We start from the raw sequence: 22,163 nt of genomic DNA, 5'->3' as shown, positions 1-22,163 counted from the left end.
AAGATATCTATTACTGTTATATATCTATTTCTACGTGTAGCCAAATTAAAAATTAGGATTTCGAATTGATTTATTATTCCATTCTTCAATTTTTTCCTTACTTCTTATATAGCTACGTGTTTATTCTTCCTTGATATCTCTTCTTTCTCTTGTTCTTTATCTGCTTGAGTTTTTATTTGTAACATTGTTTTCAACTATTCATTGACACGATGTCAGTGGTTCGTTAGATTATGTTTCGCTTTTCTTCAATATTTGTTAATTGAAAAGCAATTTCAATAAATTCTACTTCTTTAATCAAGAAATCATGTCAAATTTCATATTTGTGGTAAAAAAACCCTTTTGAAATGTATTCCATAATTTTTTGAATATTGAGCTTGAAAGTGGGGTAGCCGAATCTTGTCTTCGTAGAAGGCTTCTAGTAAATACATAATCACTTGCTTAAATATGTTGAAATGAGAGCGGAGAGAAGGAGTGACGATAAAATTAGAAGCCAGGCATCTTCTAGTCACAAACTAAAAGAATGGTTGTTTTGCAATCACCGTAGTTTTTTTTTTCATTATACCTACAGAAGAAAATAATTATACTACAAAGTTACATTTAAACTTAAATTTCTGTAACCGTTGGTGACATCCATACTGAACACAATATTTACAGTCTTCCGTTTCAGTTTCTGAAGACGATAACTCGGTTATCGAAACGCGCGTCAGACAATGTAATTGTGAATGTCGGTGTAGTCGTATAGTAAACAGAGAGAAGTGGGAAGGTCTTAGTAATCTATAGTAGTCTTAGTTATGTAAAGAAGATTTAATTTTATCACAAATACACCATTTTAAATATCGCTGTTATGAATTGAGCAACAATAAAAATACACAATATCGAAGTATCCGTCGGAAAGGAAATGAGAAAAATGTTTAATATACCTCTTGAACATTACGAAGGTTTTTAGTTCGATTAGGGAGACGGGAAAAGATTAAAAATTGTGTGTTTAACAGAGGGTGAAAAGGGCGGCTATAAATCTACTACACCGCTGTAGCTATAGCTATAGCTATAGACGGCAATGGATATACGCACATGATGGTCCGTTTAAAGCCGATCTAAATAGTTAAAAGGTAAATGCTGTGCAAATATTTGACAAAGATAATTACACCCGCGCCTGAGAGGCGTGCCATAACGCAGGGTCGAAATCTGTGCCCTGAAATTGCAGAGCTGGACCTACACATATATATTTGTTCATATTATTCATAAAGAAACACGTGGTTTACTTTTCATATTTCTAGCTAACTATGAAAAAACGTCTTTTGGAATATTTTCCCACAAGGTTATCATACTTTTCTATGCATTTGAATTCTTTTTGAGTAATTTCCAGCTTTGATAGCTATAAAACTTGTGGTTTCAACGCAAAAATGATTTCTTTTGTTATAGAAAATCATTGACCATATGCTCTTATATATGCGGGATGAAAACCATTGAGTGCCAAAATGGTGGATAGCCAATCGGCTCGATCTTCTGGCTGGCTTTAATAATTTGTGCAGCGGTGCGAAGGTCACAATGCCATAATGAAGGAAGATTCTCCGATATTTTCCGAAAGTCTTCTGACACCTTTAGGAGTTAGTCATTTTACGCTGCTCTAATGCCGCTGTTGCCACATGATCGATAATGCTAATGCAGCAGGCAACCAATTACTTCTTCCCCGAAAAAATGTGGTGAAATTTTGCTTCACTCACAAACTCACTCAGTTTATTTCTGTTTTGTTCCGTACTATGTTCATGTATGATGTTATGATGCAACATTTGATACATAGTTAGCAAATTTTCTTAACTTTTCAATGCACTTGTCGAAGCCAACCTTGTTCTGAACATCGGTCAGATTATGCGGAAACAATTTTACGGTCAAATAATAATGTAGTATCTTGTTGACGTTAGTCATATTAATGACCAAAGACTCCTCAATCTAACTATATGTCACGATCATTTCAACATATTTTGAACAGCCTCACTATTTAGTCCTGGAGAGATTATTGGAGACGTTTGATATTCAGTATACCAGTTTTTTACAGAGCATCATTGTTTCATAACATATTAAACACATCAATGCCGTCTTGTTATGTATGATAATCCATTTCGAAATATATAAAATATGTAATGAATGTTCTAGTCAAATTTACCCAATTCATTGAACACAAGTGACAATATTTTAGTTTCTGCCTCAGAATTTGACACAACACTGAATTGACCTAATCATAATATATTTTGGATAAAGTACCAGATCATTTCTATCGATCTATTTATTTTGATTCTGTGGTACATCGGCCACGTTTTGATGGAGACACAATAAACGCAGTACCTACTTCTTAGAAAGCATTAGTTTGAATTATTCATGGTCTTAAAGCATATAATATGTAAAATCCTCACATGTTTGTACGGGAAAAATTGTGCAGTCACGTTGATATTTTTAATAGAAAGCTAATAAAAAATCTTCTTCTTATATTCTTATTTTAGAGGTTTGGTTAACTTGTAGGAAGATATCAATAGCTTTATGAAAATTGAGAAACGCAACTAGAAATAATCAAAAGAAGTGTGTAATATTCCACCAATATCTTTATTTGTTATCTTGCCAGAGCGTTCAGAATTGGACGGAAATATTATATATCCATAATATTTCCCCGATCTGGAACCTTTTTATTTATTGTTTGTATATATACAGAAAATCAAAAATTTCACGAATAATATAATAAAATATTTATTCTTTGTGAGAGAACCTCTCTTTTTTGATAAAAATTGAGTATTCAAAATAACTCAATAACAGATTAATATTTTCTAGTTTCAGTGTATTTAATAGTCCCTAATACGACACTGCAGATATTCGAATAGCTCATCGAGTCTGCCAACATTGTGCCACGGTAGGCGGTCCCTAGAGGTTAACTCGACTGCCGCCTCCAAGCTCTATCTGTTTACCGATCCTTGCATCCGTCTCTCTCTCTTTAACTCTGTTGAGTTCTTACTGGAACGTCCCAACGAGGGGTATCTAATAATTTTTTAGTTCATGCCTCAAAGGGCAACACTCAATCTACAAATGACGATACAAATAATCCCCTATTGTTTGTATCGAGTTGATGATATTAGTTTAGTCAGTTATATACTGGATGTGTCTTGATTCTATAGATACGTTTATGAAATCTTTAGTACAAGAATGGTCATGATACCAGTTATCCCTATTCTGTTTCTACCAGATCTAATCTTTCAATCCATATCCTAATGTAGAATTTGGTACGAGGATTGTCTGAAAAGATTGCGATCTGATGAAGAAATAAGACATTATTTTCCATAATCATTTTCATTTTTCAATACATGTAGTCCAGTAATGCTATAACTTGTTAATCCTTCCAATTAATAGTTGCCGTCTTACTCCTCAAAATATGCGGTCAAGTCCTCGTTCGATGACAACAAGATGGTTGATGAACATAATCTCATGACTATCCCAAAAAACTGTTACCATCACTTCTCCGGCTGATGAAATATCGGAACAGGTTCGCCCTTTACAACTACTGTCTTGACTATTTTTTCGTTCCAGGAGTATAGTGGTGCATCCAGGTTTCTTCTAAAGTTATAAATCGACGTAAGAAATCCGACTCATTTTGCTTAAACCGCGTCAGTATGGCCTGGGAAATGTTCCTTCGAATACGCTTTTGGTCCAAAGTAACCAACGCGTGGATAGCTTACGCACTTCATCTTTTATATTCACTAAGTTCCTTAAGAGTTATTTGGTCGTTGTATGTGTCCTAAAAAACGACTATTATGATATAGTGGATGTTTCTTTTACTCTATGGTGAAGATGAAAAATTACCGTCAAAAAATTACACCAATAATTACTGGTATGATTTTTACAACAATCGATGGCTTGATTACGAGATTGTTTATTATTTTCAATGTAGGTACATATGTTCAGTTTCAAAAACACTGTAATGTTAAATGGAAATCCAATTTTTTAGGTTATATTTAATAAATTTAATACCGTTTTACTAACGAATGATTATATGTTCTACAAAATGATGAATTTCTCTTCATTTTTACATTTGCCCTGCCACTCTTTTATTTACCTACTTTATTTTATTTATTAATACGTTAGCTTGTGTCAATACCTACTAACGTGTTTTCAGTAATTATCCGTTTAGTAAGATAGCGGTCTCCTCTTGTTTGCTTTATAAAATGAATGTATTTGTTCCAGTAAGCTGATTTGAACCATACCAATAATTGACAATTTATATTTCAGCATAAAATTCCAATTATATAAATGGTTCTCTATATCTATGAAAATATTGATTGTTTTGTAAATTTTGTTTTTTGTAAAATACATTTAACTTCGCTTTGTTCCATATTTCTTGTACATCGAATACGCGATGTTTTTTCACAATAATACTAGTTTTTCATTCATTATTGTTTTAAACTTTTTAAAAAAATATTTTTAGCTTATTAGTTCGATGTGCTTAATAAGTATGTTTTTTAGGTTTTTTAAACAATATTTATTATAATAAATGGTATGGAGTGCGATAAATATGAAGTTCATGTATTGTTATGATATTATTGGAAACAAAAGTAGCCGTAGCAGCAAGGAAAATATGTGAAATTGAAAAATACACAGGTAACCAGGGAACGGCAGAGCGTTGGTTCAATCGTTTCAATAGTGGAGATATGACCCTTGAAGATCGTTCACGCTCAGGTCATCCTCCTGCGTGGGATATTGAGGTTTCAAGAGAAATAGTTAAACAGTCGATTAGAGGTGTATAAACAACTTCTTGCCTTGCCGAAAAAAGATTATTTTATGAGACTCATTATATGCAGCTTCAGAGTACTTCGAAATCATTTCAGATGGTCGAACTCGATGCTATTGAGTTCTTGCCACTTCCGGCATTTAGTCTGGATTTCACACCGTCAGATTACTATATATTCAGTCCAAAAAAGGGTTTTACAAAGGTCTCAAAGAGCTTGCCGAATGTTGGGTTTAAACCACAGAACACGATAGACTTTCTTTTTGTATGATTATTCAATGATAAAGTGAACATTTGAAACCGACATTATTTATGAGTCATCCTCTATATAACAGAGGAAATAGTAGATTAGAATGAAATTTCAACCGCTTCAAAAATATATTTACTAATGATACAAAGGAATAATAACTAGAACAATAGACAATTTGCTAAAAAATTGAATCAAAATGAGTAAATAATTCATTATTTATTCATAAAAATATACAGAAATAATAAATAGTAGGTTTACTGGTAATCAACACATTTTATATGATCTTCAATGTGGATAAATAGAGTAGGTACGTGGCAGATTTAAATCTTACCGAATCTTGAATGCTTTTAATGAAGTAACTAACATGTACCTTATGTTTTTAGGTTTTGACTTTTATATATAAATCATGAAGCCTGTTTCTGATAACTCTAGTTGTTGATAGTTTGTTTAGTCAGTTGTTTATGTTTACGCTTACTGAAATTTCAAGTTAAGTTAAATAATAATAGTAATACATCACATTTATTTCAAAAAATTATATCGATTCAGAATTATATTTATAAATAAAATAACTTTTCGTGTGAGAAATTAATGACCAATTTGAAAATATATGAGCAAAAGTTGCTTATAAGATATCAACTGAAGGATTGTCTAGGGTAGATAATAATTATCCAGCTCAATTGTTGGTCATGTGACGGTGATAAATTTACATGTTTATAGCGTGATTAAAGTTACGTTTAGCTTCAGTGGAGTTCAGGTGAACACCAGATTTTTATACTGATTTTACTGCCCACTATCCGCTCAAAAATAGTACAGTTACAACTTCACATTTTCAGGTATTTACTAATATAAATTCGTTCCGATCACTCACTTTTACGTCTATAAAGTTCTATAAAGCCAATTGTATCTCCCATATTATTCGTTTTTACGAGGCATTTTTCAATAACATTATTTCGTTAAAGACTATTTATAAGAGTTAATACGACTGATTAATATCTCGTATTGTTATTAAAAAATTCATTCGTCTAAATCGTTGATAATTGATATTCTAATAACTTTCTTCTAATTTTAAGTTGATACATAATAATTTTTAGTCGGTGTAATAAATTTGAATTCTAATAATAATCAGATAGTTTAAGCAAACACAAACCTACCAACAATATTAATTATAAAAGAAAAACTTCAATACTAGTTAGTTCTATGCTATAAATATATCTGATGTGTAAGGAATAAACAGGATCAGTGTCATTCACATCCAAAATTTATTAATCCATTATTTCCTTAGACATACCCTAACATTTCTATTTCTTCGATTTATATTGTTTTTCAAATGAAAAGGCTTTCCAAGCAGTAAAACTTCGCCCATTTCATTTTCCGATAAACTAATTTTGGTAGTTATTCGTCTGTAGTTAAAATGAACTGTTCTATAAAATCGAATAATTTACATCAAGAAGATAAATGTCCAACCGGAGGTAGATGATGGTTTGGCTGCCGCCCCACTTGAACGATGCATATTTTAAGCGAAACTTGCCGTTACTTTTGCGTGCCTTGCTTGAAAATAGAAGTTAACTATCTCTGAGGGTTGATTAATTTATTCACGCTTTTGTGGTCATCGGTGAACTCTTAGCCTTAAAAGGCTGTTCACTATTCCACCTTTTAAAGACTGTTTAGAATGTTTCAAAATAATTGAAAAATTGACTGTTTTTTCTTCTTATTAATATTGAAAATATTGTTTGAAATGACGAAAAAAAAATCCTGAAAAATTTAGAGCTCTTAATATTAACATTAAAAAGTGCCGCGTCGAAAATTTGAATTTCCCAGTTGATGAACGTGGGAATTTTTTTTTCTAACTTTGAATTTATTAACTCTTCAACAAGTCATCGGACTAACTGAGTCAGAACATATTTTTATCGAGAAATTTCTACATTTTTCTAATTTTCAGACGCAACCATCAAATTTATGAGAAAATTTAATAGCACTTTTTGTAGAACATTTAATTTCCCATAACTTATCTCTTAATTTTTTTTAATGTTATTGTTATTTGCGAAAAAAATTTTTTAAAAAGTTGTCATTTTAATGCTTAAAATTAATTATGATATCAAATAAATGAAGTTTCAACCTAAAAATTGAATGTTTATTATAATTATACACTAAAAAATTTCTATTACAATTGGAAAGTTTTTTTCTGTAGTCACTTATCACTTATAACTAACTATAAGAATTGTTCTTAGCATTTTTAGTGAAACACTTTTGTATTGTTCAATTAATGCTACGCCACGCTCCGCCACATCATTTACGACTGTTAGTTCTGTAAAAAATCGCACACACTCTTGAAAACTTCCATAACTAGCCCAAGAATTTAAATATTTCTCAATGAAGTCATAAGGTAAATCAAAATCTTTGAAAATAGATAGAGAATCTATCGACACAAAGTCACTCATATCTTTGTAAAATATTGCATTTAAATTGTATTTTTTACTTCAAATTTCCTTGCTCTTTCATTTCCGACAGTTAATATTTACAATAATTTTGTTTCACTTTAACTTCTACTTCATCATAAAACAAGGAAATTATTGCGTTTCAGTTAAATACCACAGATGATTAATCATTGTTTCAGTAGCAGCTTTTGATATTTTAGAATTAACGGCTTCGTATCGAATTAATTTTTGCAAAAAAGTGAAATCATGATTTAGACTATTTTTTTCATGAGCACTGGGTTTCAACTCTCTAAAAATAAATATTATTGGACAATAAATTGCCTTCGTCATTCAACCATCGTGACTCATAGCTCCTGCGCGCTCCTAAATTGATCAGACCGAAAATTCCCGCGTAATTCGAAAAATTAACTTTTTTTACATTTTTTTCATCAACGATAACTCACGAACGAATCAACCTATTTTGACCGGCATGGTGACGATCGACGTGGTTTTTTGATGTTAAGAGGTGATTAGTTTTTGGAATCGATCGATAAAGCCGTTCAAACGTTATTTCAAAAAAAAACAACTCCTTTCGAATGGCGCTAACCACGATCAAATCGGTCAAGCCGTTCAAAAGTTATGGGAGGCTTTTAGGAGATAAGTTACAGGAAATTAAATGTTCTACAAAAAGTCCTATTAAATTTTCTCATAAAGTTGAGGGTTGCGTCGGAAAATAAGAAAAATGTAAAAATTTTAAATCAATCCATCTTTATCGTTAAATAACTTTTGAAAAAGTAATATATCAAAAAATTATAAGAATATTTTTTTGTAGAACGTTCAATTCTCGATAAAAATAAGTTAATTAAGTTAATAAATTCCAAAATTAGAAAAAAAAAATTTCCCAGGTTAATCAAATGGGAAATTGAAATTTTCGACGCAGCACCTCTTAATATTGATATTAAGAGCTCTGAATTTTTCAGGATTTCTTTTTGACATTTCAACCAATATTAATATTATGAATTATTAATATTGATAAGAAAAAGAAATAGTCGATTTTTTCGGAACAATCTATATCTATATTTAAAACTACAGATCTATATCTACAGATAACAGATTTGAATAGTACCTAATTTAATATCAGCTCATGTCATTTGATTTACATACAGTGACATGGAGTGAATTCATTATTTCGGTTTCTGTACATGTTTATGAAAAATCCCAAGACACGTCAAATTTAAATTACAGATTGACATTCTTCAACATGAAAATACGATCTCCTTCAAATGACAGGTACAACCCTAATGTTTTGAATGGACATCCAGGCTTTCTGATAATTTTGAAATTATAAAACTCTATGAAAATTAAAAAAAAATCAGTTCATTCGAAATTATATTTTATATTCATATAAGATCAGAATAAAAGTTAAAAATTAATTAAAACATCAGCAAAGAAAGAAATATTTTTAAAAAGGCCTAAAAATAAAATTTTCCTATCTTATGAAATAATAAACGGAACTTAAAGATAATGGAAATATTCAGCTAAAATAAACAAAACTGATTTTTGTACATAATCTTAAGAGATAATACCTACAACAGGCCTGTTTAACCCCATGGGTTAATTAAGCCACTTGTTAAGTTATCACAACATTTCTTAAATATTAAGGATCAAATAAATAACATACTTAAAATCAGACTTTCAACTAGGAACTTTTGGAATTAGATTCGTTTACAAATTATTGTACTTAAACGACTAAGAACTTACAATTAGACTAGATACAAAAAATAGCCTTCTAAAAAAAAATAGGTACTAATCTAATTAATGATAACGATTACTTATTCATCACAGTTTTGACAATTACAAACATCCTTATCATTGTTGATCAACCCTAAGCATTATTCGTGGTACCATATTTTGCTTATAACCAAATTTTTTTAAAGGTCTCTGCATTCTTTATTCAGTCTAAGTCTTTCCGTGGCAATGTTATTCTGTTTAAAACGCTTCAGCGTAGTTATTATTATAGTTTGAAATTCATTAACTTCGTGAACAATTCTAAAAAATGGTTAGATTATTGGATTGCATGACATACTGGATATCCAATAAGAAGACATTAAATGTTTTCTGAAATACACTTTTTCATTTACGGTCATCCTAAGCGGCTAAACCATTGCTACGTTTCTATGTAAAATCGTCACTGGATGAGAGAAGAATACACACAATACCCTCAAATAGTTGATGTTTGATCCCTTTTTCACTGAGGCTAATGTGAACCACCATCATTCCTTAGAACTATTTTCAAATGAATTGGCATTCCCGCATTGGCAAAGTTTTACCGTCAAGCTCGAGGTTTCAACAAGATGGAGCACCACCACATTACCAACGCGATTTCCCTATCGGTGAAATGGGAGGTGAGGATCGATAGAATGGTCACTGCGACCACCTAATCTTATATTTTTAGATTTATTTCTATAAGGATAGGGCATTTTGTATGAAACTTAACCGTTTCATTTAAATGACTTAAAAAACGGATAACGTTTGCGATAAAGCAGATTACGCCTCATATGTTAAATAATTGTTTTGTAGCAATTGATCGCTGCAATAAATTTGAAAATAATAACATTTTTGAATTGAGAATAAAGTGACATTTCAAACGATATATCACAAGCCTATACATACCATTTCAAAAATTGGAGGTTGAACGTCGCTCGAAGGGGATTTAAAATAGGGATGACGTTGAAGAAAGTCAATTTATAATGAATTTATTCCCACTGGCATTTACATACTGTATATTCCTAAATCAAAAATACTACAGCATTGACTCAAATCGATATATTTCAATTTTTTTTGTTAACTGACTTGTTCTTGAACAATTGTTTATGATCTTGGTTCTTATCAATATCCTATATATCGCTGAAGAGTAGAAGAAAATATATTCCAACTATATTACTTCTATTTATAAAAGATAAATAGGTACATAGCATATTTTTTATCCAAGGTATATTCAAATATAAATTTGTCTTATTCTTCTTCAAATGACCACCTTTCAGGTGGTCTTAAATATTCTAGAAATACGTCTTTTAAAACCTGCCCTTAACGTATCGATAAATATGATTTTTTGTCATCAGCTCTTCAATACTTAACTGAAATATCACACCAATGATACCTTGGTGAATTTTTAGCGCTAATAATTTTCCAAAATTGAGCGAATTAACGGTACATTCAAAAAAAAAAATTCTTGCGATAGCAATTTAACACTCAATGCTATGCGTTTCAAATCTACCAATCAAATAGGTACGGCAAACATGTAACGCTACAGATAATATAGAAAAGTCAGAAAGTGGGGATCCAGTAGAACAGTTCAGTTCACGTATCGTAGTGATAAGTGTTTCATATTCATGTATAGGTTATTGAGAATCTATTCAGTCTGCGAAATAATTATGTTTATAATATTGAATGATAAAATTTTATAATTGCGAATCAGATACTGGAAAGCTCGATCATTTTCTTTTTTGGTATTAGAAAAACAATTGTACATTATTTATTCTGAATGATCGGAGCATTCAATTACGCTTTATTATTATTATGTAGTATATCTAAACGGATACGGATAAGTCAAATTCCGAATTTTGAATTGGTAGTACGATGGATAGACAAAGGTACCTACGAGAAAATTTCTGGGAGAGAATGATAAGCAAACAAATCCTAATTTTTTGCGGGTGGTGTGGAGTTTGAAATTGAGAAAAAGGATGATCCAATACTATTGGATAGTTTAAGATAATCGCTTCGAATTCGGATACGGTATCCTTCTTCCATCGCCTACCAGAGGCAACAACTAAAAACTAAATTCAAATAAATTACTTAGTTGTGATATTAATATTTGTACTCGTTGCTCTGCACCAACCTAGACCATATTTGAAAGCTGCAATCTACCTGTCTCTCCATAGATAGTTTCCTGTCTAATTTCTAACGAAGAATTTAGATTTATTTTTATAAACTATAAACTACTTTCTAGTGCTTTCTTGATTACACAGATAATGCGATTGTTACTTTAAAAAAAAAGATATTGCTGAAACTTTTTATTGGTTCCAATAATTTCTGCTAATTCAGAGAATTATGTTCCGATAGTTTCATATTTTAGGTCTTTAGGTCACGTTAATTTTTTAGAGGTGTTCCCAGCTTTTCTACTTTCCTCTTCATTAGTAAATTAGGTTTCGTTGAAAGAACCTCCTCTTAAAGGTTAGAGTATGCAGCTTAACATATTTAAATCATGAAATAAGGCCTATGTACTTGATATATTTGTATACGAGGATGGCCCTAGAAGTACCTGCCCTGAAGTTGCTTGAGAAATACCACTGTATTAAGAAGTACACAATCTCTGCAGCATATGTTTGGAGACGCCATGTCGTTTACTATTTCTTTGGCAGCCATCAATAGTGAACGTTTTCAGTGAATTTGTGAACATGGGAAAAATTGGTCATCGTTATGTGATACAATACTTTACTTTGGAAGGTATTAGCGCAACCAATATGAAAAGTTTTACTAGATTCTACTCTGGGTGACACTGATCCTTGTCAACAATTCAATATTGAGTAGCAGGGTTTAAACGAGGCCATAAGACCTGCGAAAACCAGCATCGCAGTGGTGGACCATATGACGGAAATGTTATAGAAAATCCACAAAGCAGTACTGGATGATCGCCGCCTGAAAGTGCACGAGCTAGCAGACATAGCAGACAAGTGCGGTAGATCGCAAATTAACTGAAAATTTGGACATGAGAAAGCTGTGCACAAGATGAGTGCCGCATTTGCTCACAATGGAACGAAAATAGAGTCGTGAAGATGTTTCTATCGAGTGTTTTGGAATGTTTCATAATAATAAAGCAGAATTTTTGCGCCTTTTCATAATCATGGATAAAACGTGGGTCCATCACTTTACACCCGAAACAAAAGTACAACCAAAACAATTGAATAAAAAGGGAGAACCGGCTCCAAAGCCGAAACAGAATGTACTGTCATTGATGCAGTTTCTTGAGTGAAAGTTGAATATTTACATTTGAACTTTTTGTGTATTAGACATCCCTGAAAAAATGAACGCAGTCCAGACACCGAGCCGGTTGATATATTTAGAAAAATTAGTTCAAGAATTAAACAAAAGAAAAACGATGCCGGTTAATTAAGAAGATATTAATTTCTTATATTTGTTGCTTATATCAAAAGGTATGGAGTTGAATACGAACCTTAACACTCGACACAATCCGCAACACACTAGATCTCTATCGGCCGTAGTTATCTCTCAAAAATAACCTCCCTTTGACATAGATTTTATTTTTTTGCTCCAATCAGATTCAATAAATAATGATAAAGCTTTGATTGGAATCGTTAATAAATTTCTAATACAAAAATAGAAAACAAAGATAGTAAAAAATTGACGATGGAATTTTAATAAAATATAGTTACAATATATTTCTTTTATTTTTGTTTTGCATATATTAATATTAATTTAGGCCTAAAAGAATAGACAAGTAATGTACTTCCACGATATGAGTCGTAACACTACAGTATTCTACATACTTAAAAACGACCCTCTGAAAACAGCTGAAGAAAGTTAGAGTGCACTCGATATCAAAAACAAAAGCAAATCGGGGCTGCTGGAAGCTTTTACAATCATTTCCAGACCTTTATTTTTCAAGCACTAGCATTTTCTAACCAATCAATATTTACATTTCAAATAATACACCAACTATATTACTTTTTAAGAGGCCTATTGTTTTAAAAGTATTGTTTTAGTTATCATCAATTGAGAAGGATTTTGAACACGAATTCTAACAACAAAAAACATTTGTCGCAAAATAAATTCTTAGAAATAAATAATATCACCAGAATAAAAGAATAAAAAAAAGGTTACTTTTTGATTCAATGAAATATAGTACTATGACAACACCCGCATAGAAATAATAATTTTCAAGCGATTGGAGTTAAATTGTTCTGTTCAAAAAAATTGCAATGATTTTGTGAGCAACTAAATCATATTTCAATTTTTTATGGATTTGGAAATAAACTTTCAATGATTTGGTAATTTATAAAATATCAAATAATCATTTGCACAACGCCTTTGAATTAGGTATGTTAAATATAGGTCTTTTATACAAATATATATATATATATATATATATATATATATATATATATATATATATATGCTAATTATTTCAAGCAAAAAATTTTAATTACTAAATTCGCTAGTTTGAAGTCTGGGACGTAGAATTTTATTCTTCTTTGAAACACTAAATTAAATTGATACATAACTCTAACTTAAACAGAAATATAATAACAAGAGTCCGGGTATTAAAAAGTTATAGTTTCCTGTTTTGTCGCAAAGCTTCACGAGTAAGTGTAAGTGTAAAGTAAACCCATTCGTGGTAATAACTCTAACTGATAATATATAGGCTTTCAAAACTCATCCACTTTATTTCCCTGTTTTAAATTACTACCGCCCACAACTTAATTTTATTGCCATCATGTTAAGGGCGCACATAGTTAACTGCTATCATTTTGCAGCGTTTCACCCTGCCGTATAATACTGTTGCATGATTCCGATGTTGTAATCAAATGTAGGTATACTCACGATTACTAATTATGGGAATATTTTTGCAGAAGGTGTAATATTGTCCACAGGCTATCGTTTTTCATTATTTTTCTATATTTAAGAATAGAATATACTCAAGCAAACAATTAGAAATTAAAACAACTACTAAATGGTGTGACAAACCCATTAAAATGACTCCACCTCAAAATTAATTTTTTTCGTCTCTCCTCGATTTTCTGAAAACAGCTAAAGTTTACTCAATCCATATACGATTAGATCCGGGACTCGGTTTTCGTTAAAACTTTTTTCTTAGTATAATAACAAAATATAAAATTGTTTAACACTAGCATAAGTATTTATTTCTCCATTTTTAACTAAATCTATTCTATAACTTTGTCTTTTCGCAATATTTTCATAACAAGGAGAACAGATGAAGCAATGAATGATAATCAGAACCTCATTGAATCCCTTTTTGCGCATTTTTATAAATAGAAAATACATTAAAAATTTTCCGGATAACCATGGCTAAGGCAACTTAATTTTACCGGAAATTATTTATTTCTGAAATGAATTTTATTGATTCCCCATGTATATAAATGATAACAGACACAATAATAATTTTTTGAGTCATGAAAGCTCACACTAGATAATGTGAAGCTCAGAAAATAATTGTATACGCTAGTATGATTAGCATCAGAATATTATGTCCATACTTTTTAAAGGAAAACCTTATAACTTTTTAATCAAGTATACATTTGCAAAAAATTGAAATATACAAGCATAACCAAAAAAAGAACGAAAAGAACATGAATCGCGAAAGCCGCGTACATAAACTACCAGAATCACTGTTCAGTTTAAGTTGAAACATCAAGCAAACGAAATTTACAATCACTAAATTGTTCCATAATGATTTTGGTTAATATTTTTTAGTGAAATATTTTAATTTTTAATCAATTCTCTTGATGCAACATAATTCAATGTCTGTTCCGTTGTGTGTCAAGTCAAGAATTAACTCGTAGATTATGGAAAACCAAATTTCAAAACCGAACATTAGATTTTGATGTATAGGGGAATGGTCAGTGGAGAAATGATTGAATCAATTGAATTTTGCCATAAGCTTTGATATCAAGATTGATGTTACATTCTGTAGGTATTGATACTGATTTTTATATTGAACATTTTGAAATAGAGTTTCGTTTCGTTTGGTACATTATGAAATTAAAATAGTATAGTACTGTTCGATAAAAAATACCTATATTAGATATGTATATTATTTCTTGTGAAAAATGAATAGGAAGTTCGATAAAAGCGCAAAACTTAACAGTCTTGCGCATACTTTTGGCAAGAGAATATTAACTCATAGTTATTGGTTCAAAAGAAGCCTGGATCCAAAATATAGACATAACTCTTCGATAAATATTTCGTACGTTAGACTAAGTCTTGTGTTTTTTCAATGGCTTTCTAGGAAGAGTTGGGTTGATGGAGACATCTTTAATACCATCATAAAAGTGATCGTCTAGGCAATCAAGGTCGTCTTCTTTTCCACATATTTTTTGCATTTGTTAACATCAGATAAGGTATAATTCGAATTTTTTTTGTTCTGAGGATTTATTTTCTTATGGTGTTATCAGCTCTATGATGTATATTATTAAACATATATTTACTCAATTCTTAACTGAAAAATACGAATAACGCATTCATATTCTAAAGTTGAACTGAATTCCAGGTTAAGAATTTGAAAACGTTTTTCATATCTTTGAGCTTATCATGCACAGATTTCTGTTTTTCTATAAAATTTTTCAAAATGAAGTAGGCTTTTATTGTCTACAAAACAATTTTGTCAACTTCTTCGTTTAACGCTATGATGATACGAAAAAAATCTAGTAGCACGGAACTTTTTTTATATAAGAAATTTGTGAAATTACTCTTTACAATTTAAAAGTAGCTAATTAGTTGGTAACAATCGTTTAATTACTACTATGAGACGCGGCATTATATTTTATTTATATGTTTTTGAGTTTTCCAGTTTGTTACAATAAAACCTCAGAATTAGAGACGTGTAATTTCAACAACTAGAAATTAATACTGCAAATAATGATTATAATTTTTCACAGCCCCTTGAATTTAGAGTTATTAGTTCGTTGACAATGGTAATCATGATATGATATGTGAGAGGACTAAAAACTAAGTATATCACGCGATATCAAAAAGGGCACACAGGAAAATGCATAAGTATCACAAATTTCGTACATTTATAAATTTCACGCTTGAAGTTTATTGTATTTATTTAGATTATAGATATCATATTACATTAAATTTATTATTGAAGTTATTAGGGAAGTTGTTATTATGACGAATAAAGGTGATTTCATTTTTCAATCTGGTGAACATTACCATAAATCCACGATCAAGAAAAATTGTTAAATACTGGCAACAAATTAATCAACTTATTGACTAGGTGTTAGATATGAAGAATATGGTAATTGTGGTAGAATACCCAATTTAAGCTGTAAATTCATTAGCTAGTCATTATAAGTACATTTATGGGGTTTCTATTGATCAATTTTGACCTCTTCTAGCTAATTGAGTATATTTCAGTATTCATTGACTGAACTGGAAAGAAATTGAGACGTTTTCTTAATTTTGGTTCATCTTACATCAGGTCTGGCTATTAAATAACGCGACTGCGCGCCTTGAGGGCGCCCTACTCGGGTGGGATAAAAAACGAGTAGAGCGTTGGGTATCTAAATAACTTGTCGATGTACGTTCCAAAATACGTTTCTGTCACTATTATAGTATTAGTGCAGTAGCAGTTTGAAACGAATGTGTTTTTTGCTCGTGTCAAAAACCATGTATGTGCAGATCGTCGAATGAGCATCCGGATGATTGCCGAGGCCGTAAGCGCCGATAAAGAAACGGTTAGAAAATTTTTACACGAGGAATTACACATGACAAAAGAATTACACAGTTGATGCCAAAAAATCTGACTCCTGACCAAAAGTTTTTGCTTCAACGGGTCTGCTCAGATTTCCTTGAAAGGTTAGAAAACGATCTGCTTTGAAAAGGGACCCGATTTGAGTCGATGGAAGCGGTAAAGCAAAAAACGGCAGAGCTCCTAAAGGCCCTCATCAAAGAAGACTTCCAGCACAGCTTCGATCAATGGAAAAACGTATGGAAAGGTGTGTGGTGAGGGCAGAGGAATATATTGAAGGGAAGCATTCGAATGTAGAATAATTTTTATAATAAAACCCTTTTTCGTAACCAGTTTCGTTATTTAATAGCCAGACCTAGTATTGTGCTGAATATTGTTATAGATAGCCATTTCACGTTTCAGTATGAAATTAGTTTTATAATGCAATCTCGTAGCTATTTTTCTGATCTTTTAGAATTTGGTGCATCTTCAACATCAACAATGTCTGATTGCAATTATGCTAACCTAATAAATCTATTTCATCGAAATAGATGTGCAAAAAAAATAATCTTAAAGCCTTAAAGCAAGTTTCTAATTAGCAAATACAACTAATTCTGTGTCGTACATCATTATATATTACACACAGAGCTGCTATGTAAAATAATATTTCAAAAAATTGCACAAACACTTTGATCATTTGTAAAAATATGCGGTAGACTTTGTCAAAAAAGGAAAAGATGTATTGAACAAAAAAGTAACACCAATTATTCGATGAAATGATGTTAAAGAACGAGAACGGAACCAGCCACCGTTATGCACAGGGCTGTACCAGAAAGTATTCGAAAAAAAAAGAAACACAAACTGTGTGTGACTAGGGCGTTGATGGATTAAATTAGTAAAAAAGTTAGAAACTGGTTAGAAAATAATAGATATAAATTATAATATTTGGCAGTTCATTTCCATATTTGGTTATGTACGTATTTTGTTACAATCATCTTTAAAGAAAATGACAAAAGTAGCCTGTGAAATGTCAATATCCCTGCTACTTGGAAATTGTCGCCCACATTCGTAAAAAAAGTATTTATTATTGCGTCGATAAAAGATTCTTCCTATGTTATAGCCTGATCACGTTGTTATAATCATCAAAAAATGAGCTGTCGAACATATCTAATATCAAGAGATCTTATTATACCAGTGATGTCTAAAATAACTCAATCGGATTAAAGTCCGGGTGGTAAAGAGGCGGTCACAACAAATTGTGTTGAAACTTCATCTATCTCCAATTATAGGATTACCAGCATTCTATAAATTTGGTTTTAGTGTGTTAATTTAGAGTGAATATGTGATTTCCACATTTTTTTTAATTATGGTAATCTTCCGTAGTGTAATTAGAAAAATAGAGAAAGATAATGCTGATCACACCGCCAGTATAAACAATAAGTTATTCTTTGGCTTTCCGGTTTTGTCTATGATGAACCATTGGCCATTAGTCAGTCAATGTTTGGAAAGTTCATTTTACAAATATCATTATGTTGTGAAATATTATGAAATATTTAATGTAGGTGTTTATATTAGAAATTGCACGTCTAAGCAGGATTCAAAGATTCAAAAAACTATATATTGATTTTAATAGATACAAGAAAATAAAAGCTTTATTTTATCTGAATACAAGCTGATTCTACGTTAATTAGTTCTCTTGTTTGCGACTATTTAAAATAGTTGAAAAATTAATCTTGTTTTGTTTTTGTTACTACCTACTACGTATATATTAAATACTTCACTATAGATTGTCCTATTTTTACCTTCTTCATAATTGATATTTGGTTTAAATTTCGAGAGAAACTAGACGAGACGAGAAAAAGTGTTCTTTCCAGCGGTAAAAGCGTCGCCTCGTCGCGAATATATATATATATATATATATATATATATATATATATATATATATATATATATATATTAAGTATATCGCTATCAAGTTACGATTATTATATCAGGCAAATAATTCTTTAATATTTCCAGAATATAGTAATTTGTCATTGAACACTTCATCTGTTTTAAAATAAAAAATTTCTAATCAATTCCAAATTTTGTTTCATGTATTGAAGGCCATTTTTGATAATTTCTCGGAAAATGATCCCCACACATGTGTAAATGAAATAAATTCGAATATATACACGTACATATATACACGCTGAATTTCCTACACATGCACACTATATATGTCATTTGGTCGCGTGTGTGTTTTTATCTGTGTATCATATATATTCATAAAACAATTTCATTTCTCCATCCCAATCTAGCCTTCTGTATTATGTGTCTTCACAAAATTAAAAAACATTTTAAGGGGGGCGAACAATTTCTATCTAACATTGCATTTAAAGGGGCATTTTCCACAAATTCCCTCGCCCACAAAAAATGCAGCCAAATTAATCAAAAATGTTATCATATTCTACATTCTTATCAACATCTCATAATATTTGGAACTATTTTTATTATTTTTATGATGGATTTCGTGGTCGTGTTATGTAAACGTAAATATAAACACCATATAAAAATGGATATTTTGAACATTTTCTTCTTTCAATAAGTCAGTTGAATGAATTTAATTCACCTTCCACATTGTTTTGATGTTTTGATGATTCTGTTATTAAAATTGCATAAATCTACTAATATACACTAATATTCGCCTCGACCTGTTGATGAAAATATAAATTGAATGTTTCACTTCAAATTTCTGGAATGTTTTGGTTGTTGTTCACTAGAAACTATGTAAATTCAAATTTAATAAAAACTGCATAAATGTTTCAATTTCTAGCAAAAAACGACAGCATTTTTGCAGTGGGTTTCATTGGACACTATTATTGATTTTTTTGTCGTAGTAAAAAAAATTAATGAAAATGAATGGGAAAAAGGCAACCAAATAAAAATAAAAATAATCTTAGTTATATATATATATATATATATATATATATATATATATATATATTTCTTTAATTTCTTAGACCTTTTGATATATTAATGCATCTAAATGTTCTTGATTTTAGGTCTCTTCTGTTTTAAAATTAGTTTTTTTTTTGATAATTTTTAAAAGATTAATAAAAATTGATTTCGACTTACTTCAGCTAATTTATCAAATAATCAAGAACTTTTGGAAACATTAATATATCAAATGTCTAAAAAAGGAAAAATTAAAGAAATTTATATATATATATATATATATATATATATATATATATATAAGAGCGTTATCTTATTGGGAACGTGGCAATGAAACACCAAAGTGAACTAACTTCAATGTATTTTCCGAGTTTTCGAATACTTTATGTATTAATCTCTTAAGATTTGCGGTGGCTTTAAGTTCTATAAATTCTTGTAAAAACTTGAAATTCATGGAATTCAATATTGGAAATGACATATGATAGAAATATTGATTAATTTCAAATAAGTAATTTTGGTTTTAAAGTACCTTAAAATTGTGTATCGATATTTTGGATTCACTCACAAACAAACAAAGAAACAACGAAGAAAAGTGAAGAAACGAGGCTGTTATAATATCCGACAATAATGATCGCCATTTTATGAATAAGATATTAACGTTTTTGGAAAATCTTCATTTATCTAAAAATACATAACTTGCGAATGTGGGGTGAATTTTTTTGGGCTGTTTATAATTTATATTCCTAAATCTTTTTCGATATGCTTGAATAATTTATTACATTCTAAAAACTAAGTATATGATGAAAAATACGAATACAACCTATCAGACCCAAATCATAGATAGTTACTATTTAATTTCGTATTTTTGTTTTTGAAATAATAATTCAGATATATTTCACTATACTTTATACAAAATTCATAAAATATGAATAGAAATTCCAAATTGCATAATTTTAAAGAAGGCATATTGGACTTTGTGAAATGTTTTCACTTATAACTATGTTGAAAAAAGTGTTAATTTGGAAATTATTTTTTGAAAGCTCCTTGTAGATAGTTTTGTACCAGAAATTGACTAAATAGTTTAATATAAATTATTTTAATATAAATAAACTTCAATATAAATATTGTTTTTAGCCCTACTAATCTCTTAAGCATTATTTCGTGTATTTTATTGAAATATTCATGTTTACGAATGATAATGATAAAAGTGCGTCAAAAACAATACAGGATGAAATCCTATAATACACTAATTAACCGTTTAAATAGGTTGTCACCCAGGAAAGTAAAGACAACCTAAAATAATGAAACTAAGTATATTATTGACCTACCTACTTAACGAATAAAGTCGTACTATAATTCCTATTTGAATAAATTCAATTTTCCGATATACAGCAAACAAACATAATTGTTTTAATGATTCACTAAATGCCACAGTCACAATACTTTTTTATTCACATTTTCATATTATCTTCCACACTTTTAGAACATTTTTTTTATAAACGAATCTAATCCAATGAGGTTATCCGTCGGTTGACTTCAAAGGGCTAACTGTTAGCTGGCTGTTTGGCAGCCGATGGTAACGTGAACTTTGCCCCTTCTAAATTTGGAAAAAGCGCAAACAAGACAGTGCCTGATGGTGGCAGCAGAAGGTAAGCAGATAGAAGAAGTCGATTTGCATAATTTGTGGACCAAGGATGAGGACTATGAGAAGAGGCAGTGTAAGGACACATCCTCCACCAATAACGTGAATCGCTTACGGCGCCGGCCAATAAGAGTGAGAGAGAGGCCGGGCTAGGGGAGGGGCCTACTCTGTTGTTCCCGATTCCTTTGCTCCATTCTCCGTTCCCAAGGGATCGGCAGCTGTTCTCTTGTTTATCGTGGTGCAGAATTCAGCCGGGCTGCGCTTGCTCTGTTGTCGGCGGGATACCACTTCAACCACTTCTTCACCTGTCGACCATGGGCGGCCATACAGCCAACTTTGTTTAGTCATTTTACAGCTACTCTAGAGTGTTTATACACAGTCTGTAGGTACTATCCTTTGTCAAGTCTAACATTACTTAATTTGCTTTGTCGCATATAACGGGTTTTAAACGTGAATATCACTTTTAAAAAACGTATAAAATTTCTAATTTAACTATCGTTCATTTAAATATATATCCATATAAGTATACAGGAAGCAAACAAAAGTTACGAAGTACATTCGTTAAGGATGCGACACTTTATTTAAGGTGACATAAATAATTATGTAGAGTTGTTACAATCGAAAATGTTTTCTTATTGTAATAAACACTAATTAGGTGCATA

The 22,163-nt window shown here is 30.7% G+C and overlaps 1 protein-coding gene across 1 annotated transcript in view; it reads right to left on the bottom strand.

The window, feature by feature from the left end:
* Window positions 1-21,487, bottom strand: part of LOC130451103 (fez family zinc finger protein 2-like) — a 38,415-nt gene extending 16,928 nt beyond the window's left edge. The window contains exon 1 of the mRNA XM_056789907.1: window positions 21,188-21,487. The gene's annotated coding sequence lies outside the window, so the exon portion shown is untranslated. The remainder of the gene's footprint in view (window positions 1-21,187) is intronic.
* Between the last annotated feature and the right edge of the window lie 676 nt (window positions 21,488-22,163).

Source organism: Diorhabda sublineata, chromosome X (assembly GCF_026230105.1).
Source record: "Diorhabda sublineata isolate icDioSubl1.1 chromosome X, icDioSubl1.1, whole genome shotgun sequence".
NCBI lineage: Eukaryota > Metazoa > Arthropoda > Insecta > Coleoptera > Chrysomelidae > Diorhabda > Diorhabda sublineata.
The sequence above is the reverse complement of the archived record's forward strand: the minus strand, read 5'-3'. Positions and strand labels throughout refer to the sequence as shown.